This window comes from Amphibalanus amphitrite, unplaced genomic scaffold, assembly GCF_019059575.1.
Source record: "Amphibalanus amphitrite isolate SeventyFive unplaced genomic scaffold, NRLGWU_Aamphi_draft 001762F_arrow, whole genome shotgun sequence".
NCBI lineage: Eukaryota > Metazoa > Arthropoda > Thecostraca > Balanomorpha > Balanidae > Amphibalanus > Amphibalanus amphitrite.
The window spans coordinates 28620-41241 of record NW_024883255.1 but is presented as its reverse complement, the minus strand read 5'-3'; the positions used below and the strand labels follow the sequence as shown (position 1 = coordinate 41241).

General features: G+C 47.4%; 1 long non-coding RNA gene across 2 annotated transcripts; it reads left to right on the top strand.

Moving 5' to 3' along the window:
- The first annotated feature begins 10455 nt into the window (after positions 1-10455).
- On the top strand, positions 10456-12034 carry LOC122375036. 2 transcript variants are annotated; one of them, XR_006255324.1, is made up of 3 exons: positions 10456-10715; positions 11113-11240; positions 11694-12034. It is a non-coding gene; the product is annotated as an uncharacterized LOC122375036 (long non-coding RNA). The 2 variants fall into 2 exon arrangements; XR_006255325.1 differs by lacking the exon at positions 10456-10715 and adding an exon at positions 10763-10871.
- The last annotated feature ends 588 nt before the right edge of the window (positions 12035-12622 follow it).

The window sequence follows — 12622 nt, the reverse complement described above, 5'->3', positions numbered from 1 at the left end:
GATTGTCGATGAAGCTTTTATCAATCGCATGCGCCGCGGAGAACAGGGAGGTGAACTGATGGACCAGCAGACATTCCCCGCCGGGGTCAGGAGGTCGGTGCCAACCGTGAACGGCGGAGCAGATCGATCGAGAAACTGAGGGATACCTACCCGGCATAGTTCGAAAAAGAAGAGGTGAGTTATGTTATATTTAAATTTAACCCTTGCATGTGTGCGGCGTTTTCCAGCTTCTAATGTGTAGGGGGGGGGGGGGGTCGGTTGGACCCCCCCTTGCCGTTTGGCCCCTGATCGAGCTAGAGCTTCGCGGAAAAAACGAGCGTGTTGCCCGTGACGAGAGGAAGCCGATGATACCCAATTTTAAGGTCCTAGGTCATTGGTTGACCTTCCAGGTCAGGTCAATGACCCAAAGTCGGGAAAATCGGGACCTATTAGAAAGTCGTAAAGTGTGGCTGCTAAGGGGTTTTTCGGGGTACTGATCACGAATATCGTGTTAGTTTTGATCACAGATGATGTCTTTAAGCATTTAGACCAGGTCGGGTCAGGTCAGGTCAGGTCAATCAGTAGGCGTCGTGACGGGTATTCGTAGTACGTGTCAACCGCCTCTGACAGCTTCGTAACATGTTACGAAGGCACCAAAACTACTTCGTAAATGTTCAAATGGTTGTTAAATTCGAATTCAGCTCCAAAAACTAGCCTAGAAACATGTAAAACTCGAAAAAGTGAACAGAGGTCACCCGAGGTCACCAAAGGTCAATGACCTGACCTGACCTTCAGGTGACCTTGACACCCACCCTAATGCATGGGAGCAGCATCAAATCACATGTTTGAACGTTTGAAACCACGAAAAGCTTGCAAACGCGCGGCTAATGCGAGCCGACGTACGCCGAATCGCGATTCCGGCCAAACATGGTCTCGGAAAAGAGGTCACAGGTCAAAGGTCATTTGGGTCAGGGTCATGAAAGTTTCAGGGTAGGTGTAAAATTGATCAATGCGATGGTACTGAAAGTTTCGTCGCGATCAGCCGCTTTTTACGCGAGTTATTCGCGAAAAACCATGGGGAAAGGGGGTCAATCCGACCCCCCCCCCTACACATGCGAGGGTTAAAAAAAACATGTTTGTGGGATAATGTTGTCCTTATCCTAAAAGAACGTTCATTTGACCCTTTTTACTTCTTTAAACAAGAACTCCGTCACGACCCGATGTTTTTTTTTTTTTGGGGGGGGGGGGCGAAGGTTGTTTGAAGTCGATTCTTTCCATGCAGCATCCATAGGCACAATGTTAAAAATGTAAAAATGTAAATTTTTTTTAACATTAGCATCATATCAGTACATTATATCTAGTATCAAACACATAGGACCAATAATTATAAACAAGACCACCGCGTAGTACCAAACACTACAGCATGCCACCGCTATATGCCGCGAACTACCCTAGCCATTTACAGGGTGGGACAGCCGGCATCCGGCGAAGGTCACATAAAAAATCAGTGAATTACCAGTGATTATCGCTCCAAGTGGGAGTCACCTTGAACATAATGAAACCCTTGTGGTGTCCACCGGCGAGCCAAAAGTTACACGCCTTCATTAATTCCGGTGATTCGGTGAACAATAATGGTGACTTTTGGCCTCGGGGCAGACAGAAACCGCTACTCGTAGCAACAGGGAGCACCAGCATGTGGGACATTCCCCGGCTATAGCTGCACATGCTGGCTGGACGTATGGATCTGTGGCGTATCTGTTCACATCTCAGTCCAATCCACAAGTTAAACACAGCTGAACATCATTTGGGGCGGCATATATGTACTTGTGCATAGGTACCTATACTCGTATGTGCACCATAGGCAAGGCAATAACATTTCATTTTTCATGCCTATGATTACATATGATTGCATTTTACGAAGTATAAACACACCAAAACGTGGCTCTATTGATACAGTGCACATAAATAAATTTGTCATAGCCTTGCAATTTGCATGCATGGGCAGCTCCATCTAATTTTTATCAAACTCAAACTTATTTACCTCATTCCTGGTATAGGTACATAAAGAACAGCATTACACTTCTGACACTAGCTTTATAAACACATAAATTACACCACGTAAATCTGAGTGCGCTCTTCTCTTAGCCGACATAGAATCACGAGCGCTTCATTCCTGCAGAGTCAGTGGAATCTGCTTCAATGCCTCCCCCCGAACACGCCTGGAGGCTGAAGCCATGAGACTAAGGGATAAGTCCCGGGGAGGGGAGGGGAGCCCCTCCCCTGGGGAGGAGAGAGGTGTTGGCCTCTCCAGCTGTGATTTAAGCCGTTCCGAGGAATACTCATAAAAGTTTAAAGTACACGCGAGTCGTGCACCCAGGTATTCCGTGATGCTACGCTTCTGCACAATGGGTAGGGTCACAAAAACGTGACCACAAAATGCGGGTGTGAATTAAAGCCGCTTTTGCAAATGTAAGGCTGTATGGTGCATCATGACATACGTCTTAGCGTTTATATGCAGGCGAAAAGACGGACGGTGATGTCTGAGTCAAGTGCGCCGTTGACCAATATTATCCAGATCGAGGCACACAATGAATGAGAATGTTTATCGGTAACACGTAACACTGAGTAAAAGATCGAATGCGCAATACGCATATGTGTTTGCATTTTGCAATCAGTCCAGTTACGCATGTCATCAGCTCAACGACGTTGCGCAAACAAGTTTTAAGTAAGGGTACTTTCTTGTGATACGTTCAATAAAATGGATCCTCAACCCACTGTGCAGTAATCTACAAATACCTATGCATTTACTTCGACTTGCATGCTAGTCGACACGGACAATACGACTTTTGACTCCATTGGTAGGCGCAGTGTTGGTGTAGGAGTGGAGCCTGGAGGCATAACATAAACCTTTTTTTATTTTACCACAGATATTCTTACTCCAAGGCGCTAGCAGAGTTCCAGGAGGTCACCTTTACAGCCACGTTACACACCATACAACAGCTGCACGCAGGGAGGGGCCGCCCTCACAGCATGTCGCCCAGTTCCACGAACCGAGTGCTCCCCAGCGCACGTGGTTCGGTGGTCCCTCGCCGACGCGCCGGCTGGCGGGCCCGTGCCGTCAGAGTCGTTCGCAGAACTACGCGACCGGCGACACAGAAGGGCCGGGGCTCGACGGGTAGGCCATAGCCGACGCCTTCGGGGAACGGACAGCCAACAAAGTTGGACGGTTCAATGGTGGAATGCGGGCAGGGTAGTGAGGGTGGGGACGATCCAGGGTAGGGGCAGCAGAAGGTGATGAAGGGACGGTCGAGGGTGAGGATGGGGACGGTCGAGGGTGAGGATGGGGACGGTCGAGGGTGAGGATGGGGACGGTCGAGGACGAGATAGGAGTGGCTTAGGGCGAGGTAGGAGCGGCTTAGGGCGAGGTAGGAACGGCTGAGATCTCGTTCAGAGGTCAGTTTTACCAACAGAAAAATAGTCACATGTCGGAATTTTTAACCTAAAAACCGCTTCACATACAGTAAACGCGATGGGCACGTAAGTGGATAGGACTTTACCGTTTGTATGTGAAGCGGTCTTAACCCTATTCCTGGCGGGGGGGGCCTCAGGAGCCCCCCCTGAGGTTTTTTGGTTATATCTCCCAAACGCGTTGAGCTAGGAAGCTCAAATTTTCTGACTTTTCCTAAAAGGCTTCTACGCAACATGTCTGAAAATTTTGAGTTGATCTGACCTCAGGTCAGGTCACCAGAGGCGATTTGGTGACGCTACCTCAGAAAAGTTTGCAATCACGCCAGAGCTAGAGTTTTTGACCGATCAATTTCTTCTCTTCAGGGTTTAGTTAGGGTACCAGTATGTGCAATTTGTATATCTCGGAATTTTGATATCGGTGACCTAAGGTCAGGTCAATTTCGCGACCTCCCCATTATAAGTCAATGGGGGAAAAATCAACTCCCTGTTTTTACCACTAAAACGGGTCGGAATGGCCCCATATACCATACATGACTTCATATACGATCAACCTTCACTACCTTGAGGTCTGTTTTGCTGTTGGGCAGCTGTGAGGTCATGTGACGTCATCAAAGGTCACCAAAGGTTTTTGGCCAATAACTCCGTACAGGAACAAGATACAGACGCGTGGATGGTCTCATTGTGTTCAGCTCGTCAAGACGCATCGAATGATATACATGATGACCTCGAGGTCACGTGACCTGAGGTCAACCTTTGACCTTGACCTTTCGAGGTCAACATATATATATATATATATATCATTCGATGCGGATTGACGAGAGGATCACGATGATGCCCTTAGTTTGTTCCTATCTTGACTAATTCGAAAGTTATTCGAGAAAAACTCTCTCCATATCTAGTGCCGCCATTTTGACTTTTTCGACCCCTGTGACGTCATCTTTGACCTGACCTGAAAATGACCTTAGTAAAAATTGTAGATCTTGGCCGTGCGTATCCGATGCCGTTTACCGCTTGTCGCTATCTTGCTTCGTTCTCGAGATCTCAGGGGGGGGGGGGCCGAATCCCCAGCCAGCAATTCGTCCGGGATGCGGTTGGGGACGGTCAGGATAGGCTCCGGATGTCCCGACTTGTCCCTACCGGGTTGGGTAGGCTTGGGTTGTCCCAATCGATACCGGACCTCAGAGGCCGGCGGTAGGGGTGACTCGGGATTTCCGGACCGCATGCTTAATCGGTTGGGACGCGATACGGATAGCCCAATCGAATCCCATCCCATGTTTCGAATCCCATGTTTAGACAGGCTTGTGATTTACGTTGTTATCCCAACCGATCTGAGAAGGCGCTTCGGGCACCATATCCGGTGGCCCAGAAAGCCTGGAAAAGCAATCAGATGGGCCGCGTGCAGGCAGACGCGTCCTCTGAGCGCAGCGGCCAGTCTCGTTGCCGCGTTGGTCAAGTGTCTATCCCTCCTTTGAGCTGCTGCCTCAGGATATTGCTTTTGAACTGGCTCTACATAGCAAGCGGTCGGTTCAACTGTTGTCGTTGCAGGGAAATCAGTCCGTCTTTGAGAACAGGGTGAGTATATGTAGTGCACACTTCATCCGTGATGTAGGGAGCGGGAAAGCTATAGGTAATAAAAATTGTTATGTTCGTTGTGGTTGTACGACATGTGAATTACAATCGTGCTGTCGCATGCTTGATCAGTTATCATGGACAGAAGATGTTTGGTCTCATTGTCAAGTGTCGTTAATGGTTGCATTGTAGGTTTGAAAACCTGAATTACCAGGCATACCATGTAAAATGTCAGATGTGGGTTATTTCTTAGTGATTTTTAGTGTGTCACAGACTTTGATTAATTACCTCTTGGTCATTTTCAGATGCTCTCTTCGCACAGTGGTGAACCGCCCGACCAGATGCCAGCCGTCTACATAGTCTCGCGGTGGCTCTCTGGGGCCCGTGACGGCACACGGACACACTGTCCGCAGAGGAGCCGACACGAACAAGGCGCAGCCTGCTATAATGACTGTGAACACCGGAAGTGAGTCCGCTGTGCCAGCGCCTTGCAAGTTGCAGCGGCGCTAAGATGATTGAAACTTCCAATAGTCAATGCGGCATATATTTTCAGCAAATGGTATGATTTTTATGTTATTCGGTCGATAACTTTTTAAACGGTTCGTGTTTCTAGCATGCCATGTAAAAATCACTTTTTTGCTCAGATGTTTACTAAAAATGTGAGTGAACGGGCCACTTCCATCTCGGCACCACAGCCTGCAGCCATGACTGCTACTGGCAACTAGCCTCATTGATGGTTCAGGCCTCAGGGTGACACATTCCCTCTAGCTTTTTTCCTTATTCGGTCGATTTACTATTTGATCTTCTTGAAGGGAGGGCGATCAGCAGTAGCCCATGCACCGTGCCGCTCCTTCTCTTCGAAACAGGACTTGTGTTGAAATGAATGACATCCATTAATGCAATTTTGGCTTAGCATTTGAATATTTGGCACATAAGTGGGACAAAAATATTTAAAATAACAGCACACGTGCTGGTATTATTCACGTGTTCTATTTTTCTATTTTTTCTAACATGGTACGTACGTACGTCTAAGCCAATCATTACTACCGTTCAAAAACGGCAAAAAAGCAAAAACGTCTTACTTAATTCAACATAAGATTGCTGGCTTGAAAATGCTGGTACAGTGTTATAATTTGGCATACCATTGCGCAAAGAAGTGACGCAAACTTGATGAAAATTTTGGCTCGTTATTTGCACTCGAATTTGAGATATAGGCCTCCAAAGTTCGGAACGTTTTTTTTGGGCCACCCGGTATAATACAGCCGTCAGCCGGGCAGCCGGGCAGCCGGCAGGGCACCACAACCGGGCAGGTGTTGGAGCAGCTCGCGGCCTACAGCAGAGAGCCCGCCCGGCTGCGCCCAGCTCTGACCGACCATGAGTGTCGCCCCCTGCTCCCCTCGCTATCGATCCACGCTGGCCTCGGCAGCGGTCACGGTCCCCACCCTGAACCCGGCCATGTGGTGTGGTAGGCACCGGTGGAGCGCCCGCACCACCCGATTCCCGGAGCTGGCGGTTCAGCCGGCGCGGTGCCGCCGCGGTTCGGTAACGTTGATCGTCATATAACCTAGCCTAACCTAATCTTGACGAACTTACCTCGACTTCCTAATTCTATGAAAAACTGATTGGGGCCAAGCTCTTTGCTGTGCAAATTGTATACTGCGTACTGTACTGTGTACATGTTACAGGCAAAGTGAAAACTCGGGCATTTTGCAAAATGCCTAGGCAATTTGCAAAATGCCTGACCGGCCAGGCATTTTGCAAAATGCCTAGGCAGTTTGCAAACTGCCTGACCCACCAGGCATTTTGCAAACTGCCTGAAATATTTTCCCAGGCATTTTGCAAAATGCCTGACATCAAACTCGCACTAGCGGTAATGTATAGGTAAGTATCATTTGTAACTGGCGCTTACAAATGTTAATCGCTGTCAATACGCACCAAGTGAGAAGACACTGCGTTCTCCGGGTAGCGCCGCCGAGTTCAGGTCACTGAGCCCCAGCGGCCGTCGGGTGCCGAGCACCGGGCGTGTTTTCGTTGGTAGACATGCGCTCGGTGCAATAATTGCGCTGTTTCTAAGAGTCCTTGGTGGCTTTTTGAAAATACTGTGGGTGGATATTGATCAGGAAAGAATACTCTATCAAATTACGAAAATTCGATCGTTACACGTTTACATTATCAATCGCCTCTGCCAGAACAGTAGCCCACCAGAGCAGAATACTGGACATCGCAGCTTTTATACACACGGGTACAACTGTCAACTCCGTATATACGAAAGGTACGGAGACGCCTATATACGGTCTTGCGGAGACGGTGGCTCAAGTCCATTCAGCGGTAGTTCCATCTCGACGGAATTGACGCAAGACGTAGTTTACAGATAGCACGAAACTGATGCGCGGTTGGCACGGTCTGTTATGTTGTCCCTCCCATGTCCCTTCTAAGTGCTGAATGGGCGTAATTTTAACGGGTTCGGCACCAGGGCATCTGGACCAGGGCGCTCATAGGCGCGGGAGCCGGGGGGCAGTGGGGGCAGCTTGCCCCCCCAACTCTGGGGGCCGTGGGGGCGGTGCCCCCACAGCTTTGAGACGGAATGCGACACTTTTTTTGCAAATGTTTTCTTTTTTTTGTTGAAAAAGCCGAGGGGTGAAAAATGAGTGGCCTAAAACCGGTGAGAAAACTAGATTTGGGGGTACCCTAGGTTGATCTCTATTATGGTGTGCCCCCCCCGGTCGGAAAGTAGTTCCCGCGCCCCTGAGGGTGCTCGACATCTAAATCGGCCATCCCCCGGTATCTGAAGACCTTAACATAAAGCTGAGGCCGCTAAACCTCAGGCTGCAACCCTGAATTTATACCGTCATCCAAAAGTGATGCAGCTGGATTTCGCCAAGACCAACCAAATCTGGACCATTCAGGACTATAGAGATTCAGACTTTTTCAGTGATGAGGCGATCATAGAGCTTTTCTAAGTTACTAACCATCCCGACAACCAGTTCTGGGCCAACAGCAGCAGAGGCGCTGCACCGTCGAGACAGTGAAGCATCCACTGGTGATTCTCGTTTGGGGCATAATGGGCTACATAGGCCTCTTTGAGCTTCACCATGTGCCGCAGGGACAGACCACGTGGCCGCTGATAACTTGTCAGCGAGGTGCTGGAGGACACTGACGCAACTACGAGCAATCAATTTCGGGACACAAGTACAATATCCCGCAACAATTTCGTGACAACCTGTATTCGTGACACACCTGTATTTGGGCTCAGGCTCAGTGGAACGTATATGGTCAACGCCTGAAGTCAACAAAAACGGTGGAATATATGGAAACTCAGGCATTTTGCAAAATGCCTGGCGGGTCAGGCATTTTGTAAAATGCCTAGGCAGTTTGCAAAATGCCTGGTGGGTCAGGCAGTTTGCAAACTGCCTAGGCATTTTGCAAAATGACTGGCGGGTCAGGCAGTTTGCAATCTGCCTAGGCATTTTGCAAAATGCCCGGGTTTTCACTTTGCCTGTAACATACATATTACTGTATATATGCCGGGCAGTGGCGGTTTGACCGGGCAATAGGCACCTCGCTAGCCATTCGTCACCATTCAAAGATTCCAAAACTTCTCAAAAAGTTCCTCCATTGAAAGTATGACGACGGGACCGCGGACCGGACCACGGACTGCACCACAGACCGGACCACGGACTGCACCATGGACTGGACCACGGTCTCCGGTGGCCGTCGTGGGCAGTCAAGGCAGCTCAAAGTGCTCTGCAAACGTCGCCACCGTCTACAAACGTGCAGTCGCATACTAAAGTGTTGATGCATGATAAAGCCTCATTGTGTGATCCATGTATACGTGACATCGCATTCACGCACATTTGTATGCCACGTTCTTGAAAAATTACACTAGCAGATCCTTATACGCATATTTATTTATGAGCGCACATTTTTTTATGAAACTATGAAGCGTGTAGCTGTCAGTTGTCACCTTGCTTTTCATATGAGTGCGTGCTTACGTTTATAGTAGACAGATGCCCAGAGAGGCGCTTTTGGTGAGCCAATAAGCGTTCCATGCTGGCGCTACCATCCAAAAGAATGTTTACACTTGTCCCGCATTTTAACCCGCGCCCCACTGGGGTCTGTGTATAACACGCCCTACTGGGGGGGGGGGGGCTATTCATAGCCCCCCCCCCCCTAACTCCGAAACTACTGGGCCGATCGTCAAAATTCAAACGGCGTCTGATAGCCCCGGAAAAACTGTCGTGCGAAACCTAATTTCATAGACCTCGAGGTCACCGATGACGTCACAGGTCAGGTCAAAGTAAAAATTATTAGCACTTTGGCTTGTTCACATTTTGGGCTCTGGCCGCCGTCTTACAAGTCAGATCAGGCTCATTTTTGGTTTCCACACTCGTGAACAGATGCTCTAGATACCTTGAGGGTATCAAACTTGTACTTTGATTTTCAGGTCAGGGTCAGGTCATCACAGGTCACGAAAATATTATATCATGCGTCGGTCATGTGACACATGTTTTATGGTCCATTTAGGCCATAGATTTCGAATTTGATGTCGTCTATGTCATTCGAGGTCATTTTGAGTCGAATTTAGCTTAGGTCAGGTCACTTTCAGGTCAAAAAAGGTCAAATTTTGAAGTTGAAATTTTTCAACAAAAAAGGTGTCTATTGGATGCAGTTTGAGCTCAGGAACACGATGGTGCCATTTATATTGGTGTACGATGCCAAATACGTACTGAAAAATTGATTTGAAAAATTAATAATTGTGAATTATTTGCAATAATGCGTATAACTTGGCCATTTTTGAAGATATTTAGCTAAAACTTGCTAGAGTTAGTCATAATCATGCGTTCTGTCACATATATTCCGGTTTTTTCGAAAAATCAAAAACTTTTTGAAAAAAATATAAAAATATAAATTTTGAATATTATTATATAAAATTTTCCAAATTTTCAAAATTTTGAAAATCCGAGATAGCAGTTTGATAGCGCGATCAATTCTGAGTTCTCTCATGCAAAGAAATTGGATCTAGCTTAAAAACTGAGCTCTTGGGAGCGATTGCCGTGGATCAATGTTTTGCGTCGAAATCGGACGAACATGACGTCACTCTGACGTCATTTCCGGCCGACCTATGGTAGCTACGAAGTTCAAATTTTGACACAAGGTGTCAAATTGATGCAGCCGAAGGTACTGAAAGTTTGGCGTCGATCCGTCAAGCGGTTTGGAAGTTATTGCAGAAAAACGGGAGGGGGGGCTATAAATAGCCCCCCCAGTGGGGCGCGGGTTAAACAGGAATGCAGGGATACAGGACCATAGAGATCTTATAGCACACTGAGAAAAAATTTTACCACCCCATGGAAACTAACCCTTTTATTCAGGATAAGACTCATGCCATACTCAGGTAAACTAACGTATTTACCAACGATGCCTTAGTTTGTTCGTAGCTCCTGCGATGATGTGAGGCAGTACTCATCGATGCTTGGTATTTATGCTCAGGATCATGAGTATGTGGTTAGTAATCTAGCCGTGAGTAGGCTTCCAGCTCGCTGATTGGTTGAGCCGATGTGGCACAGCCGCGCACGTTTCGCGCGCGTCTGCCATTATTTCAGTTGAATTCTGTTGCTTGGTGGTGAAAGTGCGTCGCTCGCGTGTGCAGCATTTTATGGACTTGGTGTGCAGAAACTGAAACTCGGATTCCGAGGCCAATAGTAAGTATGTTCATATGCTTACCTTATTAGTATTTATTATTGATCAATGACCACAAGCGCAATTGTGTGTCGCGAGGAAATAGGCATATAAGGTACCGTGAGATATCAGGGAGATGTGAGAGCACATCTCCGAAGAGAGATGTGCCCTAAAGATAGGTAATTATAAATAGTGAAGATTTTTGCTTTGTAGGTGTTATTTTAATAATGGAATGCGTATTTAACGATATTCAATGCTTTTGTTCTATGAAAAGTTTTGATGATGAAATACGTGAAAATATTATGTAAATATTTTATCCGCTGGGTTCCTCTGGGTTGTGTTGGACTTACATTAAGGTAGGGAAGTAGTTTTTTCAAAAATGTGTCGTTAAAATATACCGACTGTAGTCTCCTTTCACAGTTTCTTTTGGATATACCATCGCACTGCTGCCGGGGCTGGTGCCGGTGCAGACGCCCGCCCCGATCGACGCCGGATGCTCGCCGCCGGGTGGCTTCAGAATGTGAAGTCTGCCTGCTCCTGTTCGATAGGTACGGAGATCTATAGCTCATCTTAACAGGTTCCTAAAAAGTTACTAGATTTTTTTTACTTCTTTCTGTATCTTGCGATCACAGTGTCAGTATATAAAATATAATTATGCCATCTGCATAATTTACCGCGGCATGCTTTGCAAAAAGAAAAACACTAGCCGTTTTCACGACGGGTTATTTCACGAGTTTTTTTTGATATACCTATCTCCAGAAGCGCTGCGCCGATTGTCACCAAATCCGATACAAAGCCGATCGTATTTCTTCATTAATATAGAAAATATTTTTTTTTATAAAAAGGTTTTATTTTTTGCTGATCATTTTGAGCATAAAAAATCATAAATCCATTGAAAAAACTATTTTCGTGAAAGTGAACTATTCCCTTTAACACACCTCGCCGATGTCTTCTGAAGTTTTGGCTTTATTTCTTAACAGCTTATTGTTTTCGGTCCATAGGTAAAGTTTCGGAGACACTGGTGCGTTTTCTGGAAACTGCAGTCTCAAGGATGGCGACGGAGAAAGTGCGCCCATGGTCTTCCATGCCCTCGCGCTACTGAGCCAGAATACCAGCAGCCAGCACCCTTCGAGCTGCAGTGCGCCGATCTCGCGGTAGGAAGCGGTTCAAAAACTAAGCGATCTCGCGCAGTGTTTGCGATCTATGGGAGTGTTTCATTGTTTTTTTTTTACGGACCTCTTTTAGTGTTGTGTTTAACGGATTGCGCCCCGTACCCGGCTCTTGAATTGCATGTTGGCAGAGATTTCGTATGATGGGTTTTGTAATAAACTTCAGTGTTTTCCTCGTGTTTGTCACGTCTGCAAGGCGTAAGGTTAACGAACGCATTTTTGGTTTTATGCGTTGGCATCCGCGTTAGTAAGACCCATCTTAAATGGGTTAGTATTATCATTATTCAGGGTCGGTGACTCGCGTACTTCACGTTGAATTGTTGAGGCTATTGTGAAATTGTGCGGGAGAGTGCAGGAGCGGGGAAGGCGTGCAGCGAAGGATGGGACGGGCAAGTTATCTGTGAAGAGCTCGGTGATTGTCGATGAAGCTTTTATCAATCGCATGCGCCGCGGAGAACAGGGAGGTGAACTGATGGACCAGCAGACATTCCCCGCCGGGGTCAGGAGGTCGGTGCCAACCGTGAACGGCGGAGCAGATCGATCGAGAAACTGAGGGATACCTACCCGGCATAGTTCGAAAAAGAAGAGGTGAGTTATGTTATATTTAAATTTAACCCTTGCATGTGTGCGGCGTTTTCCAGCTTCTAATGTGTAGGGGGGGGGGGGTCGGTTGGACCCCCCCTTGCCGTTTGGCCCCTGATCGAGCTAGAGCTTCGCGGAAAAAACGAGCGTGTTGCCCGTGACGAGAGGAAGCCGATGAT